Below are 16,046 nucleotides of genomic sequence, written 5' to 3' on the forward strand. Positions count from 1 at the left end.
GCGATTAAAAAACATCACTATCAGTCTCTGTTTACGGCATATAGTTACTGAATAAATAAGCAAAAACCTGTGATACGTATCTTATTCTTTCCCCTGTAGCCACTTTATTCATAATTTGAGAATATTTATTATCCTATTGAAGTATTCTACAGACAATAAATTTTTTATGTATGTTTTTATTTTGAAATTATTTTAATGTCTTCTTGCTTCCCTAGACGTTTAAAAGTTGGTGATTGTTGTATTATTTTCTTTATTTGCACGTGTCCGTGGTATTTCCGAACGCGTGCGGAAACGCATGAACTCGCCCGAAGTTTAGCTGCCGATGATACAGAAAGAGCTGATTGTTACAATAGAGTATTATTTTCAATTGGTAATTCTTACTGCATGCATCAATATAAAAGAAAGAAAGGTAGAGAGAGAGAGAGAGAGAGAGAGAGAGAGAGAGAGAGAGAGAGAGAGAGAGAGAGAGAGAGAAGAAGGGAAAGTCATAACAATTTCACGAGTTAAATTTACACAATTAGAAAAGAAGCTAAAGTATATGAATGGTCTATATTTTACTGTTTGCTATACACATTTAGAAAAGACAGGAACTTCTGAGAATATAAAGTCTATGCTAAATACATAAAGCTTCTTTGTCAGGCCCAGATCCAGAAATTTTGACTGCGGGGTACAAGTTGAGGCGCTGAGTTGGTAGGTAGCGGAGGTGGGTACCATATTCAGTTTGACTCCTCTGAAAATTTTAGAAAACAGAACAGGTAAAGAATGTAACCTCTGGAACATTTTTGGGTCTAACTACTGAATACCAAAATATCAATATTCAGGAAGGCGGAAGAGACTGAGTCATATTACGATCTCTCTGCAGACATATCATCATTTGGTAGAGCCCCAAATGCTGTTCAAACTCTAGGGTATTTCAAATATAGATATGAAGTGATGGCCTCAGATACATTTTTGAAGAATTTCTTTTTATCGGAACGTGCAGAACTACCTAAACGCCTTGTTTAAAGAGTATTTGAAATAATTTATTTATATATCGGTTCTCAGTTAAGCTGTTGCAGGGTTCTGTTTCAGTATTGTTTCGTTCTTCGCAAGTGTATCACAGAATCAGAGGAGAAAGCCGAATGCTAGCCTGTCAAACCGTTTGCTTAGCAGGGTGTCGAACTCACAGCCAGTGAGTAAATTTATAACAACGGTAACGTTATTATATCTGTCTAAAATTAAAATATGACTATTAAAACATCTGACAAGGTAAATAATTCCAAAAATGCCCAATGATAAATTCAGCTTGAAATGAGCGGATCGCTTTAGTCATGGGCAATATCTCAAAACAAGCACAGGGACCTATACATTTTATTTCGCCATATATTTATCTACGACTGTGAGAAATTTCATTAAAATTTACATGATAGAAAAAATTCTATTCGTGAAAATGTTAATAAAAATTGTGATTTGTCCATATACTCCAATTATGAAAACTTGTGCGAGGTCAAACTTGTTTGAATCAATTTAGCAAAAAAAAAAAAAAAAAAAAAAAATATCGAGAACACGACCCTATCTTTTTAATTGCCGTTTTTCTAAATTAACTGAGTTTTAAAAAAGAAAAAAAATATCTGGGTTTAATTAAATTCTACAATGTAGAAAAAAAAAAGAAGATCCGAACGTGCCTTAACTACCCTAATAGTCATGTTCTGTACCTACTGCGTTAATCGGGTGGGCTTAAGCCTTTAGACATGACGTGCTGCAAAACCCTATATTCATTTTATTGTCACTGAACGACGATTGTCAACTTTCGTATATTAATTTAATATGCGACACAGATCAATAAAATTTCTCATCCATCCAATCTAAATTGGCTGATTGAAATCTAAGTACGTATTCAATATAATCCAATGATTAAACACTTTGAAAGTTGTAAATGTTTATAGCGTAATCTATTTTTATTGGAGGTTTCTATAACTTTATCCATCCTGCTGGGGAACTGGTGCAACTTTTAATAATTGGCTAGACATGTGCTGGGGATATTTCTATTAATTTTCAACCGTGTCTGGAAGACATCTTTTAACTACAATTATTTATATATTTAACGAGGATATAAACTGTACTTCAAGACACATTGCTTATTGGAACTGTTAATATAAACGTTTACTGTTTCTGTGCATTGTGATTTCAGGAGATCGATTCTGCTATTTTATTCTTCAATAAATCAAAACCCCGAAAAACTCCAATACAGAGGTAAATATTTATTTCATTTTCGATTTACATAGACATAGCAGTAAAATAATCATAATTGTACGAAATCAATATTATTTCATTTAAAGTTATCATGCAGAAATATATAATTCGTATATTTATGTTATATTAACGAAGACATCTACTGCAGATTCAAACGGGTTACAATACGGCGCCAATGTCTGTGCACATTCATAACGCTTATTGAATATTTTAATCAAAACAAGTCCCAAAGCCCAGTATTAATGCGGATTATATGTTAATGAACCACGTACGACGCGTCGATCTATAGAGAGAAATTTATTTGCAATATATTTTATATGATAAAGCAGTCGCACTCGTATTATTATTAAACATTTTTTATTCTATCTTAGTGATCCTACTTTTTCAACCAATCAAATTAATTCCTGTTGAGCTATCAAGTTAACTACCACGATCAGTCGCTCCACTCCGTTTAAGGTCGGACCGGGTCAACTATAGCTCATCGACTAGAACCATGAGCACGACTATTACCGCGCAGCCTGTCCGTGGTGCCGGTAAGACATCACGGCAGAGATGCTATCCGGAAGTGCTATAACTTCACACAGTGTAGACTTTCTGTAGACTGACACCTGTCGTTGGGGACGTTTAAAGACCCACCACTATCTAGTGACCTACTTTTTTCGCCCACAAAATCTTCATGAAAATCATTCTTATACTAGTAATACAGGTAATATACAGCTATACTACAAGTTTTCAGGTGGACAATTTAGGCCCTTCCTGAATAAATGTGTTTTCACAACTTTATCTGCAAACTTATTCAGTCAATCTCTTTTCAGTATAGTTTTAAGAATATAGATGAATAACTGACTTACACTATAGAAACAAAATGTGATTGAAATTTAACTAAATACACTGATTTAAGTACATATTACTACATTAATTCAATAAAATGTTAAGACATTAAATACATTGTCTTGGCCTAATATATGTCACTGACAATTTGAAACTAAATTCTTGTATATCTCATATTGTTCATGCAAATCATGTATAATAGAATGGAAATACAAAAGAATACAGTTATTTTGTGGTGCCTCTTTAAAAATAAATAGCTCTACCATACAGCCTCTTTAATAGTAGAAGTCAGGACTTCACGAATCGTGTATGTGTGTAAGAGAACTATTTTTTATTCCCAGTTCGGAAAATTAAAAGTTATAACATTTTCATTATATGTATAAATTCTTTCATGCCTAGATAAGATAGCTAAGATAATTTAGAACAGATTATATTAAAAAAAAATAACAATTTAACAGTGACATATTTTAGTTGTAATTTAATATTTGAAGAAACTCATATTTCCGTAAATAAGCAACTTTCTGTCTGACTGGTTGCAAAAGTTCGTTTGAATCGCAAAACTGAAATGAAAGTAACATTTTTACAGGACTACTTCACGTTCCTGATATTGAACACTGTGTGATATTCTTATTTCTGGAAGGAAAATTATAACCTGCAGCTATGACTCTGTAGAAGTTGGAACATGACAGTATTTGAAGACTTTTAGGCAGTACAGTGTGATGGAGTTTGCATATGAGCCGTGCCATGGGAAAACCAACATAGTGGCTTTGCGACCAGCATGGATCCAGACCAGCCTGCGCATCCGCGCAGTCTGGTCAGGATCCATGCTGTTCGCTAACAGTTTCTCCAATTCCAATAGGCTTTAAAAGCGAACAGCATGGATCCTGACCAGACTGCGCGGAAGCGCAGGCTGGTCTGGATCCATGCTGGTCGCAAACCCACTATGTTGGTTTTCCCATGGCACGGCTCATATAGTTATACACCTATAATGCTTTAAACTTTAAAGTTAATCCTAAAAAATTACAACCTTGTAAATTTTCATGTATACTAGATAGAAAATTGGTACAGTGATGTAAGACCTTGAGATATACAAACACTATATTGTCTGAAATAAGCCAAACCAGAGATAAACACTCATTCATTTAGCTAACAGTTTATTTGAAGGTTTATGTTTGTAAATATCCTGGTGTGGTATTACACGACTTTAGAATAAAGATTTCAGAATAAAGGCAACTGTATTTCTTGTCGGGTAGTTTATGAACCAAGAACACCTAGGTTAAGAATGTACTCCATAAAATCTTTATATTTAACACATAATAGCAAATGCGGTCTTGCAACAAAATTTAACTGTTTCACACGGGACATAGTGTTTCACAAGGGACATGGTATTTCGCAAGGGACATGGTGACTTTTACAACAGTATCTCAACATATCTGCATCCAACATTTGATGAACAGTAGTTCACACCTATTAATCTTTATATCAGTCTGAAAGCAAGTTCTCCCCAACAGTCGCAAATTATTATAAACATAGAATAAGTAAAGAAATCGCGAACTCGGTTCGAGAGGTAATGAAATACGCAACGTTCCCTGCGCCCCCACGCATCTGCAAGCGATCCTTTCACACACAGTAACATTGGATGCACACCATGATCCAGAAGGATCTGGAAAAGTACGACAACGAGACTAACACTATGATAAGGGAAAATTGTGTCGTGTGGATTCTGACACGCACCACCCCAAAAAGGACATTTTATACAACCCATGCTAATGTTTCTCAGCTGTGTTAAGGTCAAGACTTCACCACTATAGCTTCAGAGGAAGCTTGATATTGAAAGAAAACGCAAGAACTAATTTCACATCAACTATTTAGGTCTGAATTTTTAAGAACCTCGGAGTTTAGAATTAACCCACCTGTAAAACTTTAAACAAAAAATGCTTTCACATTTACTCCGAAGTTAAGCTTGAAGTTTTATATTCACTGAAAACAGAATTTGAAATAATAACTTTTTAAACTTGATAGCTTGCAATAACGTTGTTTTATAAACTCATTTTAAAGTTATACGTTCATTTAGCACTGAGCACGGTTTCATGTTCATACAAGCTGAGCTAGAGAACATAAGAAGCCTGTTTTATGGTAAGTAAATCTGGTTAACGTTTGATCTTTACAAAAAAAGTTCAGCAGTCCTCAATTGATCTTTTGACTTGCGGTCTTTCATTAAGAAACCTTAAAAGACAGATCAATCCTTGTTCTCATTTTCTTACCTAAGAGCGGTATATAATTATGTGGATAGAATGGTGTCAATTATGTGGACAGAAGGGTGTTACATTAAACACGACTGATGCACAGTAAACGTAAAAAGGCCATCTTTACATGTGTTTGCCTGTATAGTTCTTTCATAAGGAATGGATAAATATTTTTTTTTTTAAAAAAGCAAAGAAAACACGAATAGAATGTTTACATAATTCATTTGAATAGATTTTAAGATTTGTTAAACAGTTATTGTTCAAAGAGCCTGTCCCACTAAACGAAGACCTTCAAATTACTGTTTGTAAATACCAAGCTGTTTTCTTTTAACCTACTGAAATGGACTTTTGTTAACGCTTTTCTTTACTGTTTATTTTGCTGAGCCAAACAGAATACATGGAAATTGCAGACAGGACATATTCTTACGGTTGGTTATTATCATAGGAAATAGTACATAGAAACTTTTAGAGATATCATTAATTTCAATAAAACTTGGAATACAGGTCATAGATATCAGAGAGAAGTGCAGAGCGCAATAGCAATAACTTGGTCTTGAATATTTTTCTGAATTATCTCCCTGCTTTCTTGTTCTGAGTGTTACTAAAAGCATACATCTGTGATTTAATTGCATCGCCTGTTCTGATTGGTTACGGTCACTGTCTATGAATAACATACATCACGTCAGCTTTGACAAGGTCAAGCAAATCAGTCCACGTCAATGTACTATCTATGTAACATGTTAAAGGTCAATATTTCTATCCAGGTGATAATGTGAGCGTTTTTATCAAGGAAACGGTGTAAGCGTTTCTATCGTGATTTCTGTCACTTTTCTAGAATAGTGACGATGTGAGTGTTTCTATCTATGTAATGATGTGAGTGTTCTAACCTGGTGAATATGTGAGTGTTCTATCCTGGTGACGATGTTAGTGTTTCTATCAATGTAACTGAGTTTGTATCCTAATGACGGTGTGAGTATTTCTATCCTAATGACGATTTGAGTGTTTCATCCTGGTGACGGTGTAAATGTTACTATCAATGTAACGCTGTGAGTGTTTCAATCAATATAACGGTTTAAATGTTTCTATCCTGGTAACGGTGTGAGTGTTTCCATCCTGGTGACGGCGTGAGCTTCATCCTGGTGACGGTGAGATTGTATTTGTCCTTGTGATGATGTGAGCGTTATATCCGGGTGACGGTGTGAGTGTTTCTATCAATGTAAAGGTGTTAGAGTTCGTATGACGATGTGAGTGTTTCTATCCTGGTGACGGTGTGAGTGTTTCTATCAATGTAAATGTGTTAGAGTTCGTATGACGATGTGAGTGTTTCTATCCTGGTGACAATGTGAGTATTTCTATCCTGGAGACGATGTGAATATTTCTATCCTGGTGACGATGTGGGTGTTTCTATCCTGGTGACGATGTTAGTATTTCTATCCTGACGACGATGTGAGTGTTTCTATCCTGGTGACGATGTGAGTATTTCTATCCTGGTGACGATGTGAGTGTTTCTATCCTGGTGACGATGTGAGTATTTCTATCCTGGTGACGATGTGCCTGCTTCTTTCCTGGTGACGAGGTGAGTGTTTTTATAAATGTAACGATGCGAGTGTTCCTATACTGGTCACGATGTTAGTGTTTCTAGCAATGTAACAATGTGTGTTTCTATCCTTGCAACGAGGTAAGTGTTTCTATCAATGTAATAATGTGAGTGTTTTATCTTTGGAATGATGTAAATGTTTCTATCCTGGTGACAACGAAAGACCCGTGGTGACATTTCAACTTCATTTTTTCACGATTTCTGCTTCCTGATTTCACGATTTTCACTTCATGAATCCACGAATTCACGATTTCTGCTTCCTGATTTCACGATTTCCACTTTATGAATTCACGATTTCACGATTTCCACTTCATGAATTCACGATTTCACGAATTCACGATTTCACGAAAAAACTTCACGATTTCTTGATTTCACGATTTCCACTTCATGAATTCACGATTTCACGATTTCTGCTTTCTGAATTCACGATTTCCACTTCATGAATTCACGATTTCCACTTCATGAATTCACGATTTCCACTTCACGAATTCACAATTTCCACTTCATGAATTCACGATTTCAACGTTTCCAAAGTTGAAATCATGAAATCGTGAAGTGGAAATCGTGAATTCGTGAAGTGGAAATCGTGAAATCGTGAATTCATGAAGTGGAAATTGTGAAATCGTGAAGTGGAAATCGTGAATTCGTGAAGTGGAAATCGTGAATTCATGAAGTGGAAATCATGAAATCGAGAATTCGTGAAGTGGAAATCGTGAATTCATGAAGTGGAAATCGTGAAATCGTGAATTCATGAAGTGGAAATCGTGAAATCGTGAATTCAAGAAGTGGAAATCGTGAATTCAGGAAGCAGAAATCGTGAAATCGTGAATTCATGAAGTGGAAATAGTGAAATCAAGAAATCGTGAAATCATGAAATCAAGAAATCGTGAAGTTTTTTCGTGAAATCGTGAATTCGTGAAATCGTGAATTCATGAAGTGGAAATCGTGAAATCGTGAATTCATGAAGTGGAAATCGTGAAATCAGGAAGCAGAAATCGTGAAATAATGAAGTTGAAATGTCACCACGGGTCTTTCGTAGTTGACGGTGTGAGTGTTTCTATCCTAGTGACGGTGTAAGTGTTTCTATCCTGGTGACGGTGTAAGTGTTTCTATCCTGGTGACGGTGTGAGTGTTCCTATCCTGGTGACGATGTAAGTGTTTCTATCCTGGTGACTGTGTAAGTGTTTCTATCCTGGTGACGGTGTAAGTGTTTCTATCCTGGTGACGATGTAAGTGTTTCTATCCTGGTGACTGCGTAAGTGTTTCTATCCTGGTGACGGTGTGAGTGTTTCTATCCTGGTGACGATGTAAGTGTTTCTATCCTGGTGACGGTGTAAGTTTTTCTATTATTGTAACAATGTAAGTGATTCTATCAATGTAACCTTGTGATGTTTCTATCAAGGTTATTCTATGCAGGCAATGGTGTGAATATTTTCTTCCTAGTAACAGTTTACGTGTTTCTATGAAGGTAACGATGCATGTGTAAAATACACCTTTTATAACCTTTTTTAAGTATACACGTATTCATTATGTAGCAAAGAAATAAATTGTAAATTTTGATGTTATAGAAATAATCTTTATGATAGCATAGACGTAAAATTGGTTTAGAGTTGGAACCAAAATATGCGACCCTCATGTGAAATTTCATCTTATACACGTATATAGGTCTTTTCTCTGTGAAATGTTCTTTTTCTACCGATGACGGTTTATTAGTACAGAAAATCAAACCACTTTTACAGTTTGTTTACCAGTATTTCTCAATGTATTTTCAATGATGCACATGATGTATTAAATGCAAAATTTCCAAACTGAAGTCAATTATACAAAGTAGGACACAAGTCTGTAATGTTTTCGTTTCCTGTCTATGTATGCAACAAACTTCCCGGACCTCGTTATCCGTAGGCGGACACTCTAACTACGCCGCTAAAGAGTTAACCCTAAAGCAAGGCTGTTGGAAGCGACCTATAAACTATACACCCCTACTTCTATGCAACCGTCTGTTACAGTCTGTTCAGTATAATATTTGAGCCGCGCCATGAGAAAACCAACATAGTGCGTTTGCGACCAGCATGGATCTAGACCAGCCTGCGCATCAGCGCAGTCTGGTCAGGATCCATGCTGTTCACTTTCAAACTCTATTGCAACTCGAGAAACCGTTAGCGAACAGCATGGATCCTGACCAGACTGCGCGGATGCGCAGGCTGGTCTGGATCTATGCTGGTCACAAATGCACTATGTTGGTTTTCTCATGGTGTGGCTCATTTCAAGAAATGAAATTTCATTGAGGGGGAGGCAAGCAAACACCTTGCGCTGAATACATTTCTTCTATTATAATATATATATAATAGATAGTGTAATGTCATTGATTTTAATAGTCGAAAGACACTTTGTAATTCTTTTGTTCATTGTTTGTTTGACTACACTTGTTCTGCCTGGTATAATAGTTTAGGCAAAACTTTGAGGTCCAAGCTCCAGGTTACTCCGAATTAAGTAGTCAGATTCATACTGAATTTTTTTCATAAACTTGGGTTGCTTTACTGAGTCAAACAGCTGAGTCTCTGTCATGTTCACAAGATTGACCATGACAAATGTCCATCATACATGAAAGATAACTTTGTCAGGAAAACCAATTTTCATAATTATTATTGTACAAGGAAACACATGTTTATTTTTTTGTTCTTCCCGTTGAATCTGTAGCATCCACGACCATTTACTATATAACATTTTAACATGGAATTCACTACCTGAATCAATACAGTCCATAGGTAATCCCACTAGGTTTTAGAAAGAAGTTAAGAAGCATTTCTTAAATGCTTATGACATTTGAAATTATTGTTACCACGGTAACTAAAATAATGACTTAAACTGCAAATAGTCATGCACTTTGTGTGCTCCACATTATATAACGTTAGTGTTTGCTACAGGCATTGTATTTTACATGTACATGCTTTGAATTAAATTGAATTTAATATTTCATGTTCCTACGCGTAATATCACAGAGGATCTAATCTAAGTTAAAAGTTTATAAAATTGATTGAAAATAAAGCACTTTTCCCACAGGAGTTGTAAATCAATTTAACTATCGCACGCTATAAAATTGAATGATAACCATGATAACTAGGCGTTAATATCCATTAAAATTTGCTAGAACAAAAACAAAAGTTATGTCATTGTGAACAGCACAATTTTATCTCATTATCTCAGTTTCTATTTTATGCATTTTAGAAATTGGCTTATCTGGCGGTTATGTGTGTCTGGTTTTACCAGGTAAAATAGATTGGTAATTATTACTTTAATGGCATTGTACTCAAACAAATATGCAGATTCATTTGTGATTGCTGTCGGCCAGAAAAAATCGCAATTCTGTCTGTTGGATTAGAAATGGTCACGTAATATCCTTTGGCCAACTAGAGTTTTACGAGAATATTTCGTGATGTACAATAATTAAGAAATAATAAGTTCCCAATTGTGGTTTATCGTAGAATAACCCGTGTTTTGAGTTCTTATGCGTAAAAATATATTACGAAGGCCGTATTGTTTCGCATAAAAACGAAAAACTAGGGTTATTCTACGATAAATCACACTTGGGAACTTGTTATTTCGATTCTAACACAACATACTAGTATCAAAAGTGTTAGAAAAAATGGTAACTACTTTTTACGACCGTGCTACGCACCTGGATCGGATGACGTCAGTGCACGCGAGTGGTTTATTGCAGAATAACCCGAGATAGATTTTGCTCTACATGTATGTAGGTTATTTGCTGGTCGTATATACATATAAATTGGTAATTACTGATACCCCCCCCCCCCCCCCCCCCCCCACACACACACATCCCTGCTTTCCTTGTCAAAATCTTATCTTCACTAATTAGGAAACATTCCATTCATACACATGAACAATACTATATTGGAAGCAAGTGACATGCTGATGCTGATCTAATATTTTGCCCGTTTTTTTTTTTTTTTTTTTTTTCCGCCTCACTCTAGAATAGTATACTCACAATTTGAACGAAAAATGGTTTAAGGATTAATGTATCTGAATCAAAATTTAAAACAAAATTTATTTTATCAAGCACATTAGCACTAGTAAGCCATTCTGTAATATTGAATTGTAGCTTAGTTGTCAAGAAGCATCTAAACCAATTGAGTTGTCCCCTGGTGCTCTGTCTGGAAAGACGGTACTGGCAGAACTTGCAGTCACCTGTTTCGAATCAAATTCCATTTATTAAAATTTCAGAAATATTTCAGGTAAATGCAGGGAAGCTCGAACATATGCTGGTGTTAGGGGAATTCTTTGATTAATTTAGCAATGGACTTTATCTGTAAGCAGCATGATTCTTATTTTTGTTCTAAGTTTCATGGAATGTACAAACGGTGCAGTATAATTACTGATTAGTGACTTAAACTTCCCAGACCTCCCCCAATTTGTTCCAGATGCCTTTAGTATTTATAAACCACTTATTCATGAATTATCTGCTCACGATTTGATAGTTAATGTGTTTGTGGATAAATATGTATTTGAATTGAATATTCTAAATCCAGTCATAAGAAGTTATAGCAGTCTGTTTTCCAATACAATAGGTAACATTGATATATGAAAACTTATTACAACATTTTATCTTTTTTTATCATGACATGTCTTTTCAGTGATTCATTAGATATCACTTTCCTAGAAATGGACTCAAAGAGGAACACAAGCTCCATAACACTAGCAGTCAATTTTTTTCTGTCAGCTTTTTGATTGCCTACCTTTGTTGATACGATAAAATTCTAAATCGCGGTTTCAAATGATTTGCACTCTCAAATATAACACACGTTTACGGTATCAATATGGAAGCTGTACAAAAAGTTCTTTGTCGAACTTGCGAAGCGAAAAGTGACAGATATCTTTTTCTGTGTTTACTTATGAAGCTATTTTACAAAAATATTTCTTTTCGTTACACAGTAATGCAGTTTTTTTTTTATATGTGGTAACATTTCGCGAAGCATTTTTTTTGTTTTGATAAGCATATGCATTATCCAAATGTGGATTAACAACGGCTTGTATGTCGGCGGACATACTGTTGAACTGCCCCAAACTCTGTATTTGGTGAATAAATCACACATTTCCCTCTTTTTGGTTTTATCTTTTTGGTTAAGAAAACTTTCTTTATAGGTTGAAAGGTTTAAAGCAAATTTTATGTTTATCAAATACTCTCTCAACGCTCCCGACGTTCCCTATGAATAAGCCGTGCCATGAGAAAACCAACATAGTGGGTTTGCGACCAGCATGGATCCAGACCAGCCTGCGCCTTCGCGCAGTCTGGTCAGGATCCATGCTGTTCGCTTTCAAAGCCTATAGCAATTAGAGAAACCGTTAGCGAACAGCATGGATCCTGACCAGACTGCGCGGATGCGCAGGCTGGTCTGGATCCATGCTGGTCGCAAACCCACTATGTTGGTTTTCTCATGACACGGCTCAAATAAGGAAATGCCATACATCCTTTTCAGAATCACCTTTTCATTATCCTACGCCTTACTATGACCGTCTGACGACGATCTTATATACGGTATATAACTTTGCGAAGTAACTCGTCTACGTGCTTAAGATCAAACTGTAGTTCTGTTCATTCAAATATCCGTGGCAGCAAGTGCTACTGGAGATTCTAGGACAGTACATCATTTCCGGCAAATTACAAGCTGTTTGTTGTTGTTCCGCTGAGAGTTGGTCACGTTCTGGTAATCTGACCTAAAATTTCAAATTGGTGAAAAGAGCGATGATGTAACAAGAGATCAAAACCTCATCGTCTTAAACCAGTTTGTATCTAATAACCTTCACAAAATATGTTAAATTGACTTTTTTTTATCAGTGAGAGGTAGCTTCGAAAGATACTTTGCGCTGTTATACGTGACTAACAATCATTTTTTTCTCTCATACAAAGTTTTACCTCAAGTGTTGCTGACGGGACTATCATCAGTCAGCTAACAAAGTCTGCAGTACATGGAGGATGGTTTGGAGGCTTGGCTTTTACATATTTTGTGTCTCTTATTGAAAAAAGTTTGGACGTTTAACTCATAATTAAGGCAACTTATGTTAAGATTTAAGATCTAAAACGAAGAAACGATTTCTCTAATGAGCACTGATGTGAAGCATAAATATCTCGGTCAAAACAAATATATACCACATAGCTTCTCATATGTTTGAAAAAAAAAAAGACAAATAGAAATATTTATCCCTGTGTTACGACTGGGGTCAATGTTTTGAGATATATCAGCTCAAACAGGCTGAATGATAATTTTGAAAGATAAATAAAAAACATTTTACTTTTAACGCTCAAAATATTTTTGTTTTCCATAAACACACAAGCGTGCACACACAGGCACACATTGTCATATTATGACTAGTAAGCTGCATGTCTGTTAATGACTTAAGACTTTTCAGAGAAGCTTTTGTGTTCATACATAAGACATTGTAATCCCATTCCAGACTTATCTTGCTTTTCTAAAGTGGAATTTTGTCATTTGCAATGTGCAAATACAAATATTAAGAAGTCTAGCATATGTCATTCTCATTTCCAGTAGATTTTCCCAAAGAGAATTTACCGTTTTTACATCTGATGCTGAATGGAATTATGAAACTTGCACTGAAATTAGCTCGGGAAAATTATACAAATTCTCCGAATTTCCAGTTTCTACATATATCATTCAAACGTATTTAATGCAAAGGTACTGGTTATGAATATATTATGATTTCCCTTTACTTGTAAGCAGAGGAGCGCAGAAATGACTCCCTTATTTACTTTTTAATAAAAAAAATCAAAAAGTTTCTGAACGTGTTGTTTGTTGTCTAATTTAAAATGAAAAGTTCAGTTCAATTAAAAATTGGTAGGTAAAATAGCGACGTCCCAGTTTCGGCAATTGGATAGAACCACAAACCTTCCGTAAGCAAGCTGGATGGCTTCTATGCATGAAATACTCCTTTAACCTTTACCCTGCTGAATTTCTATAATGAACTTGCCCATCTGTCAATTTGGACAGTAGGCCTACCATTAACTGTTTAAAGGGGCACATGTTTACCAAAAACATACTGACTGAATGGCGACCAGTACAGATCTACACTGGTCGCAAAGGCAGAATCAATCGTGTCCAGCAATAAGGGTTAAACTGAAAGTGGTGAGGGACAAGTAGAAGTCAGCGACCGTAACAACTCGGATACGAAGGCTCCCGTTTAAGTAACGATATCTGTCAGACAGCTTAAATGTATTTTCTTACTCACTTTATGTTGCCAATAAGAGGTAAGGGTATGTGAAACCTAATAACATGAAATTACAAAAGACGTGTCAACATTCGTGATGACAAAATTGCATACTAATGGAAAACATAAATCTTCTAACATAGCTATCGCTCTATGGATATCCAGCATAGAGATATTTCATTTTGTTTTGCAATACCATAATAAAGGGATAATAGTTTAACATAATCTTTGAATCTAAACCATGTCCTATAGCCTTGAATAAACAAAATGAAATTTGAACTGTATGCTTTCGCAAATGATTCAACATTCAATTTGAATTTAAAGTTAAAATATATTACAGACATTTTGGGGACAGCCGTGCTTGACAAGACAGCTATTAATGTGTGTTTAATCCGCTTGGGTAGATATAATATATACAAACTAGGTGGTTTGAAAATTTAAATATTACACATAAATACTGACTTTATCTGAAGATGTATATTTACATAAATAACAATTACATTAACATAAATAACATTTTTTTTTTGTTATATACAGTTCTCTGTACGGGGGTAACTCAAAAATAGTCTCTAGTATTTTAACCTCGATTTTTTCCTTTTTGAAAGAAGAGGAAGATCCAATTCTGTATGAAGTATCATCAAGATTATAAAAATTCAAGATACTAACGAACCTGGGCTTATTTTTTTGTAGTAAAACGATTGAAAGTTTTGATCATTCTTTTGTTTAATTTTAGATTGTTGTTATTCTAGATCATCGAACGAATTCAGTTTGAAACAACCTTAGGTTTGACAAATAAAATTTTTTGGGGACAAAGTGGCTGTTGATTTGATACCGTTCCGTTCATCGGGTGAAGGTTTCGTTTTGGTCCATATTGAATGATATCACTATTTCATAATTTATGCTAGCCTTTCAGCATTTTATAATGATAAACAGAAGGCTATTACTATATTAGTTGTTAAATTACAATATTTTGTGTGATGATCAAATACACGTGACAATAAAGTAGAGTTTAAAATCATCATCGATTTTCTGATTTTCAGCACGATAAAATCATTTTATGAAAAAGGGCTTTTAAAGCTAATTGCATTCTTTTTTGTTAACTTCTATCATTGTGTAAACGAAACGCTTTGTACATGCAAATCAAATCGGTCTTCACGCTTAACCCTCACATGCAGTTGTTATAGAAGATAATGGTGCAGTTAATCGCAGATCGTACCGCACCAATTCCTCAATTTATTCCAGATGCCACTGCGCTACGTCATAAATTATCCTCTCACGTTGTTCTTATTAGCTGGCAAAAATTGTAGCCTTTATGCAAATATTTATGTCTTAAATTAAATATTTCTCAGTCAGATCAATATGCAAGAAGTAATAATTTTTGGTGTTACAAAAACAGGAAATTTTAATACTGTCGCAATAGGATACGGGTGCATTGGAGTTCTTTTTGAACAGTTCAGTGTCATGTCAACAGTTTACATTATATATATATATATATGTCATATCATTAATGATGTTTCAGCATGAAAGATTATCTTTTTGATGGTGTAAAGACAAGTGTTTGACTTTCATCTTGGAGTCCTTCCTTAACGTGTTAAAAACGCAGCTTTTCTAGCAGTAAAATTTAGTTGTCCCCTTGTGTTTGAATACTATGGTACTATAAAAATACAAAATTAATGTACTTAGTTTCTCTCAGACAAAATACATAACGAACATTATTTCTAGTGATTGACAATATGATAACTTTAACAATTGTTCTTCTCGTTTAACTGTCATTTTAGAATGTGCATTTCGAAACACTCTACATGTTGATCGTTTCAGTCTTGCTTTCAAAAATATCTCATAAGCTCATAACCTAGGCCAGTATTCACTTAGACTTGTAAACGCAATTTAGCTGTACAATAAAA

General features: G+C 35.0%; 1 protein-coding gene across 2 annotated transcripts in view; it reads left to right on the forward strand.

The window, feature by feature from the left end:
• The first annotated feature begins 1,953 nt into the window (after positions 1 to 1,953).
• Positions 1,954 to 16,046, forward strand: part of LOC123566512 (cAMP-dependent protein kinase type II regulatory subunit-like) — a 241,381-nt gene continuing 227,288 nt past the window's right edge. For both annotated transcript variants that reach the window (XM_045360685.2, XM_045360682.2), the window contains exon 1: positions 1,954 to 2,232. The gene's annotated coding sequence lies outside the window, so the exon portion shown is untranslated. The remainder of the gene's footprint in view (positions 2,233 to 16,046) is intronic.

The sequence above is a fragment of the Mercenaria mercenaria genome, chromosome 8 (assembly GCF_021730395.1).
Source record: "Mercenaria mercenaria strain notata chromosome 8, MADL_Memer_1, whole genome shotgun sequence".
Lineage (NCBI taxonomy): Eukaryota > Metazoa > Mollusca > Bivalvia > Venerida > Veneridae > Mercenaria > Mercenaria mercenaria.